Source organism: Macrotis lagotis, chromosome 3 (genome assembly GCF_037893015.1).
Source record: "Macrotis lagotis isolate mMagLag1 chromosome 3, bilby.v1.9.chrom.fasta, whole genome shotgun sequence".
Taxonomy (NCBI): Eukaryota; Metazoa; Chordata; class Mammalia; order Peramelemorphia; family Peramelidae; genus Macrotis; species Macrotis lagotis.
The window spans coordinates 79,554,340-79,570,624 of NC_133660.1; positions in this window are offsets into that span (position 1 = coordinate 79,554,340).

The window sequence follows — 16,285 nt, forward strand, 5'->3', positions numbered from 1 at the left end:
AAGAATTTTGATACACTCTTTTCAAATTTAACCAGCAAAATTAATTTTATCAGTTAGAAAGCAACACTACCTATTTGCACAAAATACACAAACCAACCATTTGAATTTGAGAAGGTTCTGTGATTTCATTAATTTGAGGTACTCTGAGTGGAAACTTCGTAACCAAGACACAGATTCTTAGATTAAGTGTGATTTAGATAATTTATTAGATTTCTGTAATAGAAATTTATTTGATTCTAGCATGCAATCTTAGATTTAGAGTCAAAAGAGAATTTAGTATTTGGCCTAACCTTGTTTATAGATTAAAAAACTAAGGACAAGGGAAAATGACTTGCTAAGTCAAGTGTTTGATTTTGTTTTATTTTCCCTTTTCCTATCTTGAGGCAAATTCCTAAGGAAATTTCAAGAAAGATACATAGAGGTTAAGTGACATGCCGAGTCACATGGCAACAAAAAGCTAAAAGCAGTATATGAATCCAGGTCTTCCTTACTCCAAACATAGCATTCTATCCACCACAACTGGCCACCTATTTTGTGTTAATGAATTTAATAAATAAAATAGAAATATAAATGACTCTTTTAATATGGTAAATGCTATCCTAAAAATAATTCAACCCAGAAATTATATTGGGTGTGGTTTTTCAAATAAAAACTGTCTGCATGCAGCTTGATGGGGAAATGGCAAGGGCAGATATTGTCACTGTTTTAGATTTCCAACATCTATCACTTTACCTGAAAGACACATTCATTTGACTGGTCTCATTAATTAAAGATATAGCAAGTTATACTGGAACCAATAGCTGGGTTAGGCATAGATAACTTCTTTTGTCTGTAGGAATAATCTTCTCAATCTGTCTTCTTTCCAAGTTCTCCTTTTCTGCACATCTTTGTCAATTTTATTAGATCATTCTATGAGACCCATGCTAACTTGCAATTGCAATGAACCATTCTGAATAAAATTTACATCTTATGGGAAAGCCAACTAAATGAATGTCTGAAAATCCAAAGTGAATGGTATGATAGATTTTCAAGTTTGGATTTTTAAAAAGAAATTATTGCTATTCATTTGTCCATCTGGAGAGAACACTGCTAAATGTTCATTTTATTTCTCTCAATATTTTGCTTGAGTTATTTTAGAACCAACTGAGTGCATAGGGATACAGCAGATTCACCTGCTTTAGTATAAACACAAGCCAACACTGTGTTCCAGTTAAATTTGAGCCATTTCCATGACAACTGTCTGTTTCTCTTTCCAATAATGAATAACCTTATCAAACAAATGTAGGAAGTATCACAGCAATTTCTGTAAAGAACCATCAGAAACAATGCATTGTATGATTTATATTGAGGAATTTTGAAGCAAAGGTCTGGTCAAACATTACATTTTTTTGAAAAATCTGCTTTTTAGAGCTTAAATGTTGGATTCTAACTTGTTCTGGACTTTTGTCTTTGAGAAATATAGGCCAAAATTGAAATTGTTCATTTAACATATCAAAATTATAATTATACAAATCATCCATGAGTGGCAGAGTTTTGTGTTTATGTTGACAAGTTGTTCACTGGAGTACACATAAGAAATCAACACCATCAAGGCACTGGCAGATGCAATAAGAGTTGACTTTACAATAACAGCATATAAACTCCTTGAAGACAGAGACTAACATTATTATATCTTTATCCACATATCATAGCATATCATTTGTTGCTGTCATTTTTCAATCATGTCCAACTCCTCATAACCCCAATTTGGGGATTTCTTTCTTTATGATCCCATTTGGGTTTTCTCTGCAGAGATATTGGAGTAGTTTGTCATTTCCTTCTCTAGCTCATTTTACAGATAAGGAACTGATGTTAACAGGGTTAACTTCCCTAGGCTCACATCTCATTGTGATAAAATGAATTTATAAGGTCAGGAGCCCTGGATTCAAATCAAAGCTCAGTAACACTTATAAGTTAAGCTATGTGACCACAGGCAAATCAGTTGATCTCCCTCTATCTGTTTATTTATCTATATCAGGAGGAGAAACAAAACAAAAACTTAAATTATTTACCTCACAGAGGAAAGTATTATTAAAGCAATCTTCAAATTTGAGTAATCGCTTCTTTCATTTTTCATCATCTTTTGTCTTCAGCTTCCTCAATTATTTGGTTCAGTGATCTTCATTGACAAATTAATCAGAAAAAGGTCAAATCTTCATTAGAATTTGTTCTGAAAATATCCTGGCCAGTTAGGTGATACAATGGATAAAAAATCTGACCTGGATTCAGAAAGATCTGAGTTTGAATCTTTTTTAAAATACTTATTAGTTATATGACCCTGGACAAATTACTTAATCCTGTTTGCATAAATTTCCTTATCTATAGAATGAGCTGGAAAAGGAAATGGCAAAACACTTCTGTATCTTTGCCAAGAAAACTCCAAATGGGGGTCTAGAAGTGTTGGACACAATTGAAAGAATAGAGCAACAATGAAGATCTATTACCATAAGGTTCTCCAGTGCTTAATAAATATAACAATATGATGGCAGTAGTTCAGAAACCTGTGATTTATCAACAAAACTCTTAAGTTTCCTAGGATTAGTTTTCATTGATTGGTAAGGATTGAAAATACTATTCCTTGATAGCCAACATAATCAGCCTATCCACATTCAACAAGGCTGGCTGCCCTTCATACAAGAAACATGCAGGAAACTACCATGTCCATGCTCTTATCTTTCTAGGTGGTAGGATCTACCAAAACTTGTGCTCCTCTGTCATGATTTTTAAAGAATCCATTGTGCCATCCATACCACAAGAAGGTTCCAAATGAAATGTTAGCAAAAGATAAATGCAAAAATGTGAATATTTCTTTTTAAATCCCTATACACAAATGAATATACACAACCTTTGAGGGAGAGGAGGAAGGAAGAACATATACTTAAAGTTTCTTCATTTTGGAGAACTCCTGAATGTGAAAACTTCCTCTACCTCTACAGATTTTTGTATTGTAATATATATGTATGTATTCATCATAGGTACAGTTTATTCCCTAGAGTCAGGTTTAAGATTTGGATTAGCAGCAAGAAGTTACCTGCCCCAAACCACTTTATCTGCATCAAAGGAAGGAACTGAAATCAAGTCTACCTTGACTCCAAAGTTACCCAAGGAGGCCAATGCCACTGGATCACAGAATACATGTGTTGGGGAGGGGAGGGAGTGAAGGGAAAGAGTCCAGTTTTTTGTTTTTTTGTTTTCCTGGAAGTAAGAGGAAGTCACAGAAGTTTATTGAATAGAGGAAGGCGTCTTGGTAAGACTTGAACTTTGGGGACCTCAATTTGATGGGTGAGTGGAGGATGGACTATAGTGGGGAGAGATTTAAGTCAAGGAGACCAATCAAAAGTCTACTGAAATAATCCAGGATGGGGGTAATGAAAGACTGCACTAGGTGGCAGTATCAGGAAAAAAAGAGGGATATATAAAAGAGATATTACTTAGTGTTTGATGGTAAAGTCAAGAGAACTAAAAACAATTGAAAAACTTCATTTTAACAGAATTATATGTACTCACATATAGAATACACATGTGTACATAGTTACATATGTACACATGAGTGCATACATATATGCTGATGTATGTGTGTCTATATTTGAAGCTTAATCTTTTTTTCAAGTGATTCCTTCTCTTTAACATGACCACTTTTTTTGTTTGTTTTTGCAAGGCAATGGAATTAAGTGACTTGCCCAAGGTCACACAGCTAGGCAGTTATTAAGTGTCTGAAGCCGGATTTGACCTCAGGTACTCCTGACTCCAGGGCTGGTGCTCTATCCACTGCACCACCTACTTCCCCAACATGACACTTTTTATTAGAAAACTGTAGAATATGGGCATCACAGATCATAGATTTCTCCAGCCTTCAAAATTTCTTTGAATATATATTTTTAAATTGACTATCTTGAAGAGGGCAATGTATTTTTGTTTGTTTGCTTTAGTTTTGTTTTTGCTTTTGCAAGGCAATGGGGTTAAGTGACTTGCCCAAGGTCACACAGCTAGGTAATTATTAAGTGTCTGAGTTCAGATTTGAACTCAGGTCCTCCTGACTTCAGGGCTGGTGCTCTACCTAATTTCCTCAGCAATGTATTTTTAGTTGAAAGGTCACTAATACAATCAATTCTTTCTGAACAAAAGAAAGGATCACTCCCCTTTGGCCAGTTGCTAACTAATGGTATTTCAACCTATAATCACAAATCTTCTCAATGGGTCCCTGGCATGATATGCATTGTCTGAGAAGAAGAATAAAGTCAGAGTCAGCATCTGCTGATTAAAAGAAAAAATTGGAAGTAACATAACAAGGAAATGCAATATGCCCAGCTGTTTGCTGTGGATATTTTTCTTATTGCTATTTTTTCTTTAAAAAAATCATCTTGGGATAGTTAAACGACATTATATATTGTACTGAATTTGCTTTTGGGATCATAGAGTTAGATCTGGAAAGGTTCTAAAAGACATTTGCTGACTGATGAATGTTTAACAACTATTGTCTCTCTAGAAAAAAAAACATATTTGTACTTTTAACTTTAAAACAAACTTTAAAATTTAATCTGGATTATTAATAAAATTGTAAATAGACATAATCAGAAAAATAAGAAGTTTAGTCATGATTTTTAGTAACTGCCATTTTCTGAAGTGTAAATGCCTACAATGAAAATATAATAATCAGGTTCTCTGAACCCATTTCAAGGTGGATCCAACACAGCCTTGCCTAGAGAATACTTAATATAACTTCCACTCTTTACCAATGAAGACTCTGAATCCCAGAGAAGGTAAGGGATTTGCACAAGATTAAACAAATAATGTATAGGTCTTAAAAAAAAAGATGGGGGGTATCTTAGGAAAATTGCCTGAAATTATTAAAACCTTTAAAATCAATATCTGAGCAGAATAATGTATGCATTTAACAACAACATTGTGACATGATCAATCTTGATGGAAGCAGCTCCTCGCAGCAGTTAAGAGAACAAGGACAATTGTATCAGACCAGCTATAGATTATGTTATTTCCATGCTGAAGAAGAAAAATAAAACAAAACAAAGCAAAAAAGAAAAGAAACACCAACCCTTCAGAATCTGATAAAGACTTTATAAAAATTGTCTCATGTATCTCTTTCCCTTAATCCTAATTCCTCATATCCAAAATGACTGGTATGTAAATATGTTTATCCAATATACATATGTGTACAATGCTAACCTGACTGTTCACCACTGAGGAGAGAGGGAGGTGGGAAGGAGGGTGGAAGGAAATTTTGTAACTTAAAAATATACATGTGCATATGAATGAAAATTAATTAATTGATTAAAAATAAAGTCAATATCTTAACAAGAGGATAGATATGATTCAATAAACAGTTATAAATAAAACATTTAACTGACAGATCAGAATGGTGTGATACAGATACAGAAGACTTGGATCCAAAGTTCCAGCTCCATGATTAACTAGCGTTATGATATTGGATGAGTTGCTTAAACTGTCTGAGCCTCAGTTATAAAATGTGAGGCTGGACTAAATCATCCGTAAAGTTCTTGTCAATTCTAACAGCTAAACCCTGGGAGTACAATGAAAAAAAAAAAAACAAACCCTGTCCTCATTCAAATGAATGATTCAATATGCAAACTATTATTTACATAAAAGATATAAATGGAAATGATACAAGGAAATCTGAAGAGGGGTGGTGGTTAACTATGGATGAAACCAGGAAAGGTCTATTGCAGAAAATAGGATTTGAGATGAGATTTGAAGATAAGGAGGAAGAATATTACCAGAATAGGGGAGGGGTGAGCCAGTATAAAGGCATAGAGTTTAGAAGATAGAGTATCATGTAGGAGGAAAAAGCAAGAAACCCTTTGTCACTGGATCATAGAATTCATGGAGGGGAGTGCAAAGCAAGAAGGCTGAAAATGTAGGGAAAAGGACAGGATATAAAAGTAAAGATGGGGGAGTTGCTAACCACCTGGCAATTTCCAATCAACTAATAATAATAATTAAACTTTTTTTATTATATTTAAAAAATTCCAGTGATTCTCTTTCTGGGATAGATCTCAATAAAAGGAGTCTACCAAGTGATGGGAATGGGATTGACTTCAGTTCAATGTCTCTATTATCACCTGGCTGACCTTGAACAAGTTGCTGACCCTTTATGGAGCTCAATTTTTCATTTGTAAACTGGGAGAATAGGACTTGAGGACATTATGTCCCTTCTAATTCTAAGTCTATGGCCTTAGGACCATATAATAAGCACTGTGTCAATCACTGTGAAGAAATGGAATCATAAGAGAGAAACCTCTGCCCTCAAGGTTTTTGCCATTTGATTGGACAGATAAAATTAGCATCCAAGAAGCTATTGGTAATCAGTCCATGTAAATATTTATTTGATAATACAGGGATTTCTGGTTTATTTCACCTGTATAGGATTCCCTACATTGTCTTGACCCCTTTAAGCCTCACTAAACAAACATCAATAGCTGTGGTCCTAAAAATCTACCACCTATTTGCCATCCTACTGAATGTGAACCCCTCTCGTCTTAGCAAGGCTGAGGACAAATAGGAAAACTATCACTTAGGCGTGTGGTCCAATTTGGTATAATTAACCGATCAATTTACAGATATGATGAAGTATCAAAGCAAGACATTAGTGAAAGAAGTCACTTCTAATAAGGAAGTAAATTGTTTGGTATGGACTATATGAACTCTATTCAGACAATATTATTTTAAGAACCCCTAGTTTTCTTTTAACTACTAATTCTGACCATTCCCCCCAAAGTAACTTGTGTCTATTTTGCATTTATTTGGTATCTAGGTATAACATAAGGCAATTAGGTGATAAAGTAAATAAAATACCAGACTAGGAGTTAGGTTGACTTACTATGTGAGTTCACATCTGGCTTCAGACACTCATTAGGTCTATGACCCTGGGCATGTTCTTTAACCCTGTTTGCCTCCGTTCCTCATCTGTAAAATGAGCTAGATAAGGAAATGGCAAACCACTTCAATATCCTTGCCCAAGAAAACCTTAAATGGGGTCATGGAGAGTCAGACATTACTGAATAGCAATAACTCAAAATATATGTACATGGTATCTCCTCTGGCTAGATTGTAAGTTCCTTGAAAACAGATTAGAGTTTTGTCTTTTTACTCCTAGAACATGCCATGTCCTACTAATTGCTTAGCTGAGGAAGGAATTAATTAATACTACAGTATTCAGGGGAGACCTTATGGAAGAAGCAGAACTTGAACCAAGTCTAAAAAACAGGGGTTAAAATTTAGAAAGGCAGAATGGAAAAGAAAGTTATTCCTGGCAAGGTGAACACCTAAGATAAGGTATGATGGACTGTTTGGGTTTTTTTTTTTTGGCAAGGCAATGGAGTTAAGTGACTTGCCCAAAGTCACACAGCTAGGTAATTATTAAGTGTCTGAGACCAGATTTGAACTCAGGTACTCTTGAGTCCAGGGCTGGTGCTCTATTCACTGCTCCACCTAGCTGCCCCCAGTATGATGGAGTGTAAGAAATGGTCATATGAACAAAGTTAGGTTACAGATCAATTGCTGAATTGAGAAGAGTGAGAGTATTATTGATAGGAGCATCTTGGTTAAATTAGGGTGAAAATAAGGTAGAATCACCCAAATTATGAAGCATCTTTAAATCCAAACAATGTAATTTATAGCTAATGCATTGTGGTAAATTTATTCATGTGACTCCAGTTGTGTTGCTGTTATGCTGTTCAGTTGTTTTAAATGCATCCGATTCGTTGTAACCCCATTGGAGATTTCTTGGCAAAGATACATATTGTCCTAGAAGAGCCAGGGTCCAAACCCAAAACTTCTGAGTTCTCATCCGGGGCTCTGTTCACTTTGCAATATAAGGCTTTTTTTTTAATCAGAGAGGTACGCATTTCCTTATTTAAGATCTATTTTCTCTACTTAAATAGAAATTAAATAAATAGCAAACGGAAAGTACCTACTTTGTTCAAGGAACTAATAATACAAAAATAAAATATCCCTACTGTCAATATTTTAAAGCATATATGTCATACACTGAATTAATATTGGAGATGCAAAAAAGAGGTAAAAGACAGTTCTTGTCCTCAAAAAATTTACAATCTTACAAATAACCACAATTTGTATACAAATAAAGGTTGAGTACAAATAAAGCAAAACATAATGATTTCAAGAGAGAAAGGGTTTATATTAAAGTTCAAGATTAAGAAAGATCACACACAAACACACACACGCACACACACACACACACACACACACACACACACACACACACACACACTTTAGGAGGCTGTTCTCAGTCTTGTTGAAGGAAGCCATCGATGCTTAGGTTGAGAGAGTGCATCTCATACATGGAACTAGCTATGCAAAGGCAGAGAGGTGGGCTACATCCAGAGAACACCATTACAGACCAGTTGGACTAACACAAAGACTGTATGAAATAAGATTGGAAAGTGAGGTGGGAGTCGGATGAGGATTTTGATGCCAAGCTTAAGAGAACCCAGGCTTAAGACAGCTTAAACATTTACAAAAAGAAAAAAAAGAAAGAAATGCAAAATAAGGCTAGGGTGAGTAAAATAAAAGAGAATTCATTTAAAGGAAACAGATGAATAGATGCTAGTTGGCACAAAAGATGAGTTTCTTTGCTGCAACTGGGCAATGAATTTGGCTCCACATCTTCTGGCTGCCTAAGGCAACCAGGGAAACACAGTGGGTTACTGAGTTTTCATTTACTGTCAGAAAAAAGCATACAAATCCATCTGCAAAGTAACCTGATGGAAGCAGCATTTGTGGAAGGTTCATCTGGCAGCAATATTTCTGAGGGATTGTAGGGGAAGAGAAAGGAATTCAAAAAACAAGCTAGGAGGTTGTTGTAACAATCTGTGGATAACCTCACTAAACTCTCTTTCACACAAACTCTCTGAGTTAACTTAACAAGGGAGGTGTGGCTACAAACCATGCTATATGGGGTTAGAAATTGACTATTTGAGATGCAGAATTGAATTCCTAAATATCCTTTAGAGGTAGCAGGATTTTTCTTCTTGAAGGGTGTGGTAGAGGACACCATCTGGTTCTCACAATGAACAGATCTATCATTTAAGCTTTATCTTTTAAGGGGTCAGAGAATATAAACCAAAAGTTCTCCAGAGAAAAATGCAAACTAGAAACAAACACATGAAAGAGTTCTCCTAATCAAAACAATTCAGAGGTTTCACTTCATGTTCAACAAATTGGAAAAGATGATAAAAAGTGAGAATAATCAATGCTGAAAGGGTCATGGAATGATGGGCATATGAATACATTATTGGTGGAGCTGTGAAATGGTCCAATTATTCTGGAAAGAAGCTCAGAATTATGTTAAGAAAGTAACAAAAACCATTCATACCATTTGACTCAGAGATCCCATTGCTAGTCATATACCTCACAGAGATCAAAAATAGATAAAATACCTCTTATACCCCAAAATATTAAAAGATGCATTTTTGTAGTAATAAAGAATCAAAAAGAGGATTTCCATGAATGGAGGAATGACTAAACAAATTGTGGAAGATGAGCAGGATATATTCCTGTATGATAACAGTGGAGATGAGAGGAGAAATAACATGATGCATTAGATACTCCTATATTTGAAGTCAAGAAGATCTGTTTTCAAATTCCATCTCTGACCCTTACTGGTACTCAAATTCATCATAAATAAAATGGAGTTAACTTTGAAGACTTTCAAAATCCCATTTAGCTTTAAATCTAATATTCTTTGATAATAATTTACAGAAGCATTAGAAAACATATATACATATATACTAATACAAAATAAAATGAATATATAGTGATACAAAGTAAATGAATAGGACTGGGAAAACAATATCCAAACTGACTAAAACAATTGAAATGGAAATGACAATGGAAAAAATGAATGGCTTTTAATTAAACTGAGAAATAATGAAAACAGTGAACCTATTGTATTACCTAGTACAGTGGATAGAGCACTGGTCTGGAAACCAGGAAGATTCATCTTCATGTGTTCAAATTCATCCTGTGTTATCCTAAGTTACTTAACCTTGTTTTCCTCATCTGTAAACTGAGCTGGAAAAGGAAATAGCAAACTATTCCAGAGTCTCTTCCAAGAAAACCCCAAATTGGGTCACAGAGAGTCAGCCAAGACTGAATCAACTCAACAACAGCATAGTGCATACTTGGTAGCTGTCATTGCTTAAGTACTTTACAAATATTATCTCACTAGATCCTCACAAGAATCCTGGAAAGTAGGTACCATTATTATCCCCAGTACAAAAAACTGAGGGAGACAGACAGAGACTAAGTAACTTGCTTAAGTTACTCGCTTAGGATCATTGAAGAAGTGACTGAGTCCAGATTTGGACTTCTATCTTCCTGACTCCATGCCTGGTACCCTATACACTGTTCTACTTTGCTACCTGTATAGTCTTGGCACCAAAGAGGAAAGAAGAATACCTATTTGCCTTATATATAGAGATTAGAAGCCATATGTATGGAACTTTGTATGTAAAGAAAGAAGAAGAAGAAGAAGAAGAAGAAAAAGAAGAAGAAGAAGAAGAAGGAGAAAGAAGAAGAAAGAAGAAAGAAGAAGAAAGAAGAAGGAGGAGGAAGAGGACAGAAAGAGTAAGAAAGGAAGGAAGGAAGGAAGGAAGGAAGGAAGGAAGGAAGGAAGGAAGGAAGAGAGGAAGGGAGGGAGGAATGAAGGAAAAAGAAAGAAATTTCTCTCAACAGAAAAAAGGGGATATATTTTGGAAATGTAGGTGATTTTAAAAAAATATTTCCCCGATTTTTCAAAAGTAAATAAACTGTATTTGAAGTTGTCATGAAATACACTGATCTTTCTACTAGAATTTTCATAGACATTTTGCTCAAATCTTCCACTTCTTATTTTCTGTGTATTTTCTGAGGGTGACAATATTACTGTTGTGGGTTGACTGATATTGATTATTCTATTGTGGGACAAGACAAGGAGACAGCCAATACTAGGTTTGTATAAATGATTGTGCTTACCATGATTAATGGTTTAGGGCTGTCAACACCTGGGTATTATACATAAAATCATAGACTACAAGGGACCTTGAACAGTCAGACTGGGTTGCATTCATATCACTACAGAAAGTCAATGGCACTTTTAAGAATCTCCAGACAAAGTGATCTCACAACCCTCAATTAATCAGAAAATCCAAATACTTTTAATGGTGGGGCAGCTGGGTTACACAGTAGATAGAGCACCAGCCTTGGAGTCAGTACCTGAGTTCAAATACAACCTCAGACATTTAATAATTGCCTAGCTGTGTGATCTTGGGCAAGCCACTTAACCCCATTGCCTTGCAAAAAAAATTCTTGATGTTGCTCTAGTTCTCACAATATTGCTCTTTAAAAAAAGGTGAAGGAAAGCTATTCTCCACCCTCCTGGATGATTAAACCGAAATATCAAGAAGTTAAAAAATTAAGCCCAAGACTTCAGAGAAAATTAATTAGAGACTGTCCTTCTGGTAGCTGACTTTCTTCCCTTAGTTTATGCTGAGAACACTGTCATGATCTACTTTTAAAAGATACTATCTAAAAGAATGTCACTAAGAAAGTCCATGTCCTCTTCTTATAGTGAAAAAAATATTGGATTGATTAATTCCTCATTCCTTCCCAGTCAGAGAAGATCAAGAGGCTACCAGATATACTTTTCAGTTTTAGATTAGGAAAGAACTATAAAAATAATCTTGTTTAACCTTTTCAATTGCCTTGATGAAGAACTTTAAGCATGAATTCTCAAGAAATAGACTTGTCTCATGTCTACTGATATCAGGGCTATAAGTAGAATTGGGGGCACTGTGCCAGACTTGCAGTCAGAAAAGCTTGAGTTCAAATCCTCCCTGTCACTTCCTGCTTGACTTACCATGGACAAACCACTGCACTTCTCTGAGCCTAATTCCTCAATTGTGGAAATGGAATTCTAATATCTTACATTACAGAGTTGTTAGGAAGATTAAACAGGATCATGTGTGTAGAACATTTTGCAAAATGCAAGACTCTGCCAGTTATTACTATCAAATTGCCCTTTAACCAGGGTATTGATGAAAAATAATTGCCAACAGCAACATTTCACCACCCGATTCTTGAGTATTCACATCTTTCTACTTTAATGTGAATTGTGGGGGAAAACATTTGGCTTCAAACTGGAGGATGGATGGAGAATCTGGTGTCATTACTTTATTGACTGTGTAACTCTAAGCATATCACTTTATGAACCTCACTTTCTATGTTTGTAAAATGAACATAGAAACACCTGTCTTTTCTCCCTCAATAGGCTACTATGAGGGTCAAAAATGATAGGAATAGGGATTAGAAATATGACTTTTATTTGTCTAAGAAATTTTTGTGAGAAAACTCCTACTTCTGTTAGTCATCACCTTTTCTGGAACTTGTAATCAGAGAAAATTGTCTAGAGCAGAAGTGTCCTTCATGGGCTACATGCAGACCATAGTACTCTCCAGTGTCAATGCAATTGTGAAATATTTAGCAAAGCAAATTAAAATGCAATAAAATCAAATGTTAATGTGTGATTTTCTAAGTTAACATGTGGCCCCTATGGCTTTGAGGTCCCCATTTCTATTTGAATTTGACACCCAGTATTTGAGTGTAATACCAGAGCATTGGCTACTTTTAAGTAACTTCTCCAGGATCACAAAGCCAGAATGCATTGAGGCAAGACTTGAATAAGGTGTGTACATGGACTCACAACAAGCCTTGTATGTAGTATACCATAATGTCCCTTTCAAAAAGAATAATGAATATAAAAGCTTTTTATGAGCTTATTATGACTTTCAGATTTCAATGATATTGACTGGTCCAGACTTCTATTGTAGTATTATTATTTTTTAAAAAACTCCAGGACCTCTCAACAACAGACTTTAGGGAGGGGGTATGGGAAGATCAGGGAAGTTGCTAGGACACACATGGCTAAGTTGTAATTGTTCCACATTCATAACACCTGTCTTCATATTATGCCATGGCTCAGATTTCAGAGCACTGAAAAGAATAGGTGTAAAGAATGCTATGAGAGAAATGTATAAGCATAGTGAGAAAGTGATAACATGCTCCCTAGAGATCCATTCAATGTCAAGAGACTGCTAGGAAGACACATGGAATATAAAACCTATAGTAAATTTGTGGAAGGACATAGACAAGAGTTTCACAGGATGGGCAGACAGGATGAGTTGCAATCTGTAGCTAGCACTTAGAACCTGACTTTAGCAAGCACTTAAATAAATACCTAATGACTCTAGCCTTAGAGGGAATAGCTATATTAATGAGATCACAGATGAACCTGTGTATTAGTAGTTTAGAAAAAACAAAGAAGTCTATTACAAGTACAAAGCAGGGTTGTGCTGGTAAATATTTAACAATCAGTTCTTTTAAAAAATACACTTTAAATTTAGTCTACATTATTCACATTTTCTCCACCTTTTTCTTAAATCTTTATAGTCAGAAACAGTAAATCAAGCACTGATTTGAAACATTTGATTTCTGAGATATAGATGCCCATCCTGAAAATTTAACAATCAGCTCTCATAAGCCAATTGAGATACATTCCAACATATTCCTGTCTTAATATAAAATCAAAAGAATCACAAATTTAGGGCTATGTGGTCCTGTGAGATCATCAGTATCTATCTCGCCACTTTTGAATAGTTGAAACTGAGACACAGAGGTTAATTGACTTTTCTAGGGTCACACAGTTAGTAAGGGTACAAGGTCAGATTTCAATTTCTGACTTCCAAATCCAGTGTTCTATTCATTTCTCTCCACTGCCTAACAGAACATGTGAAAAATACTTAAAGGATTTAGATAACTGCTAGTTCAGTATAAATCAATATCAAGAGATGCCTTTAAAAAAAAGTCAATGCAATTTTACACTGCATGAGTAAAAATACAGTGTCCAGAACAAGAGAGTAATAATTCTATTGTACTAAAACAGCAGTCTGTCTTTTACCCCTTTCTTTTCCACATTTTATAAATTACTTAAAGTCATAGAATATTTGTTCATCAAATTTGTGTATGACTAGAAGCTTGGCTACCCAGGATGTTTGGTGACAGAATAAGGATTCATAAATGTCTCAATAGGCAGAAATGATGAGTGGTATAGAACAAGATAAGATTTAATAAGGAAAAATGTAAAGCCCTGCACTTAGGTTTAATAAATCAAATACAGAATAAACACAAATACAGAATGGAAAAAACCATGCCTAGACATCTATTCATAAATAAAAAAAACTAGCTAGTTTTTTATGAAATAAAAAGCTAAATATGAGTCAACAATGTTATATGCCAGTCCCCAAGACTAAGATAATATTGGGCTATATTAAAGAGGATCTCTGTCTCAGTTCAGACTCTATACTGATTATTGTATTCATTTCTAGGCACTGAATTTTAAAAGCCTATTAACATGGGTGGTGTATTCAGAAGATAGAGACTAGGAGGTCAATCAGCTAGCTAGTCAACAAACATTTAATAAGGGTTTACTATGCACTGGTCACTATGACAAATACTGAGAGAAAAAATAAAATCCAAATAAATAAAAAATAAAATAAAAAACAGAACCAAGGAGTACACATCACTGTGCATAAGCAGAGTGACTGAAGAGTAATCTCAAAGGGAAGGATCTAGCACAGGTACAGAGTGAGAGGGATGGGGGGATGGAGAAGGGTAAGGCTTCCCTTGAATTTGAACTAGGGTTTTTTTTTCCTTTTCACGAGTACTTTTATTATTTTTATTTTTTTATTGAATCTTACAATTTTTCCCCTAATCTCGCTTCTCTCCCCCCACCCTCCACAGAAGGCAATCTGATAGCCCTTTAACATTGTTTCCATGCTATATATACATTACTCGAAATTGAATGTGTTAAGAAAAATTGAACTAGGTTTTGAAGGTAGCCAGGAAATGGAAAAGGTAGAAGTAAGGAGGAAGAACATCCCAAACATGGAGAAATTCAAAGTCTGGGAGAGAGGAGATGGAGTGTTCTGTCCCAGGAACAGTCAGATCACAGAATATGTGGAGGAATGCAATGGGGGTGGGGGAAGGTGGGGGGGATATGACTCAGGTTATTCCTCTGTTAGTTTTGGTTCAAGGTAGGAATTAAATAGAACACGAGTTGATAAATCAATCATTAACAGAAGGAGATTTAGGTAGCTGTAGCATGGAAAGTCTATTCATCAAATATAACAAGGATTTAGGATGGATTAGTGCCCTTCATCTCCATATAGAAACACATCTGGTCATCAGGGCAAGCTGTGATAACTTGGATGTTCTTGAGACATTTACCAAATGTGAAAGACCCTTATTTCCTTTGGGTTCACATTTTTATGTTCTGAAATGACCAGGAAACTATGTTATAATAACTAGAGATTACCAGAAAACTGCTTTCAAACAAAATTTTTGCATTAGTTCCCTGGGCCAATCAAGTCCTGGGCTTTATCACCTTTGTGGGGAATATAAATAACCAAACCCATGTGGTAAGGAGGGATGGAAATGATGGTAGATAATGGGCCCTTCACAAAGGAATCAAAGTGTAAGATCAGAAGCATAGAACAATGTCAGGTGATGAAGGTCTTTATGCCAAAGAATTATCTATTTGTACTTTATTGAAGGAGATAAGAGATAGGGGCAACATGATCAGACCTATTACTTCAGAAGACTCAGAGTTATGTTGCATCAGGATAAGATTGATAAAATTGAGGAAATTTATCTCAAAGAAGGCTATAGAAGAAAAATAAGATCATTGTTTTCAAGTATTTGAAGGGTGGTCATATTGAAAGAAGATTAGACTTTGAAAGGGAAAACTAGAACTAATGAATGGAAATTGACTTAAAGAAAAATAAATTATAGCTAATTATATTGAATAATTTTATAATAATTAGAACTCTCTGAAAATAGAATCTACTGCACTACCTGAAGAATACATAGATTTCTGTCGCTGAAAATGTCCAAGGAAGGATATCTGTTAGGATCATTACTGGGGATGGGGGGAAGCAGTGAAGCTGGGGAAGGGGGAAAGAAGAGAAGGACTTTGCAGTAGGCACAAGTTGGACTAAGTTAAAAACTTTTCTATTCGTATTCTAAGATCCTATGAAAAGTCTGAAACCATTACTCTGCTTTAAGGAAAGTGGAACCCAAACAAATTTGAAGGTCATGTCTTTTACAGCTATGTGGTTTTTCACTCAAATGAAGGAATTTCACATTGTTTCAG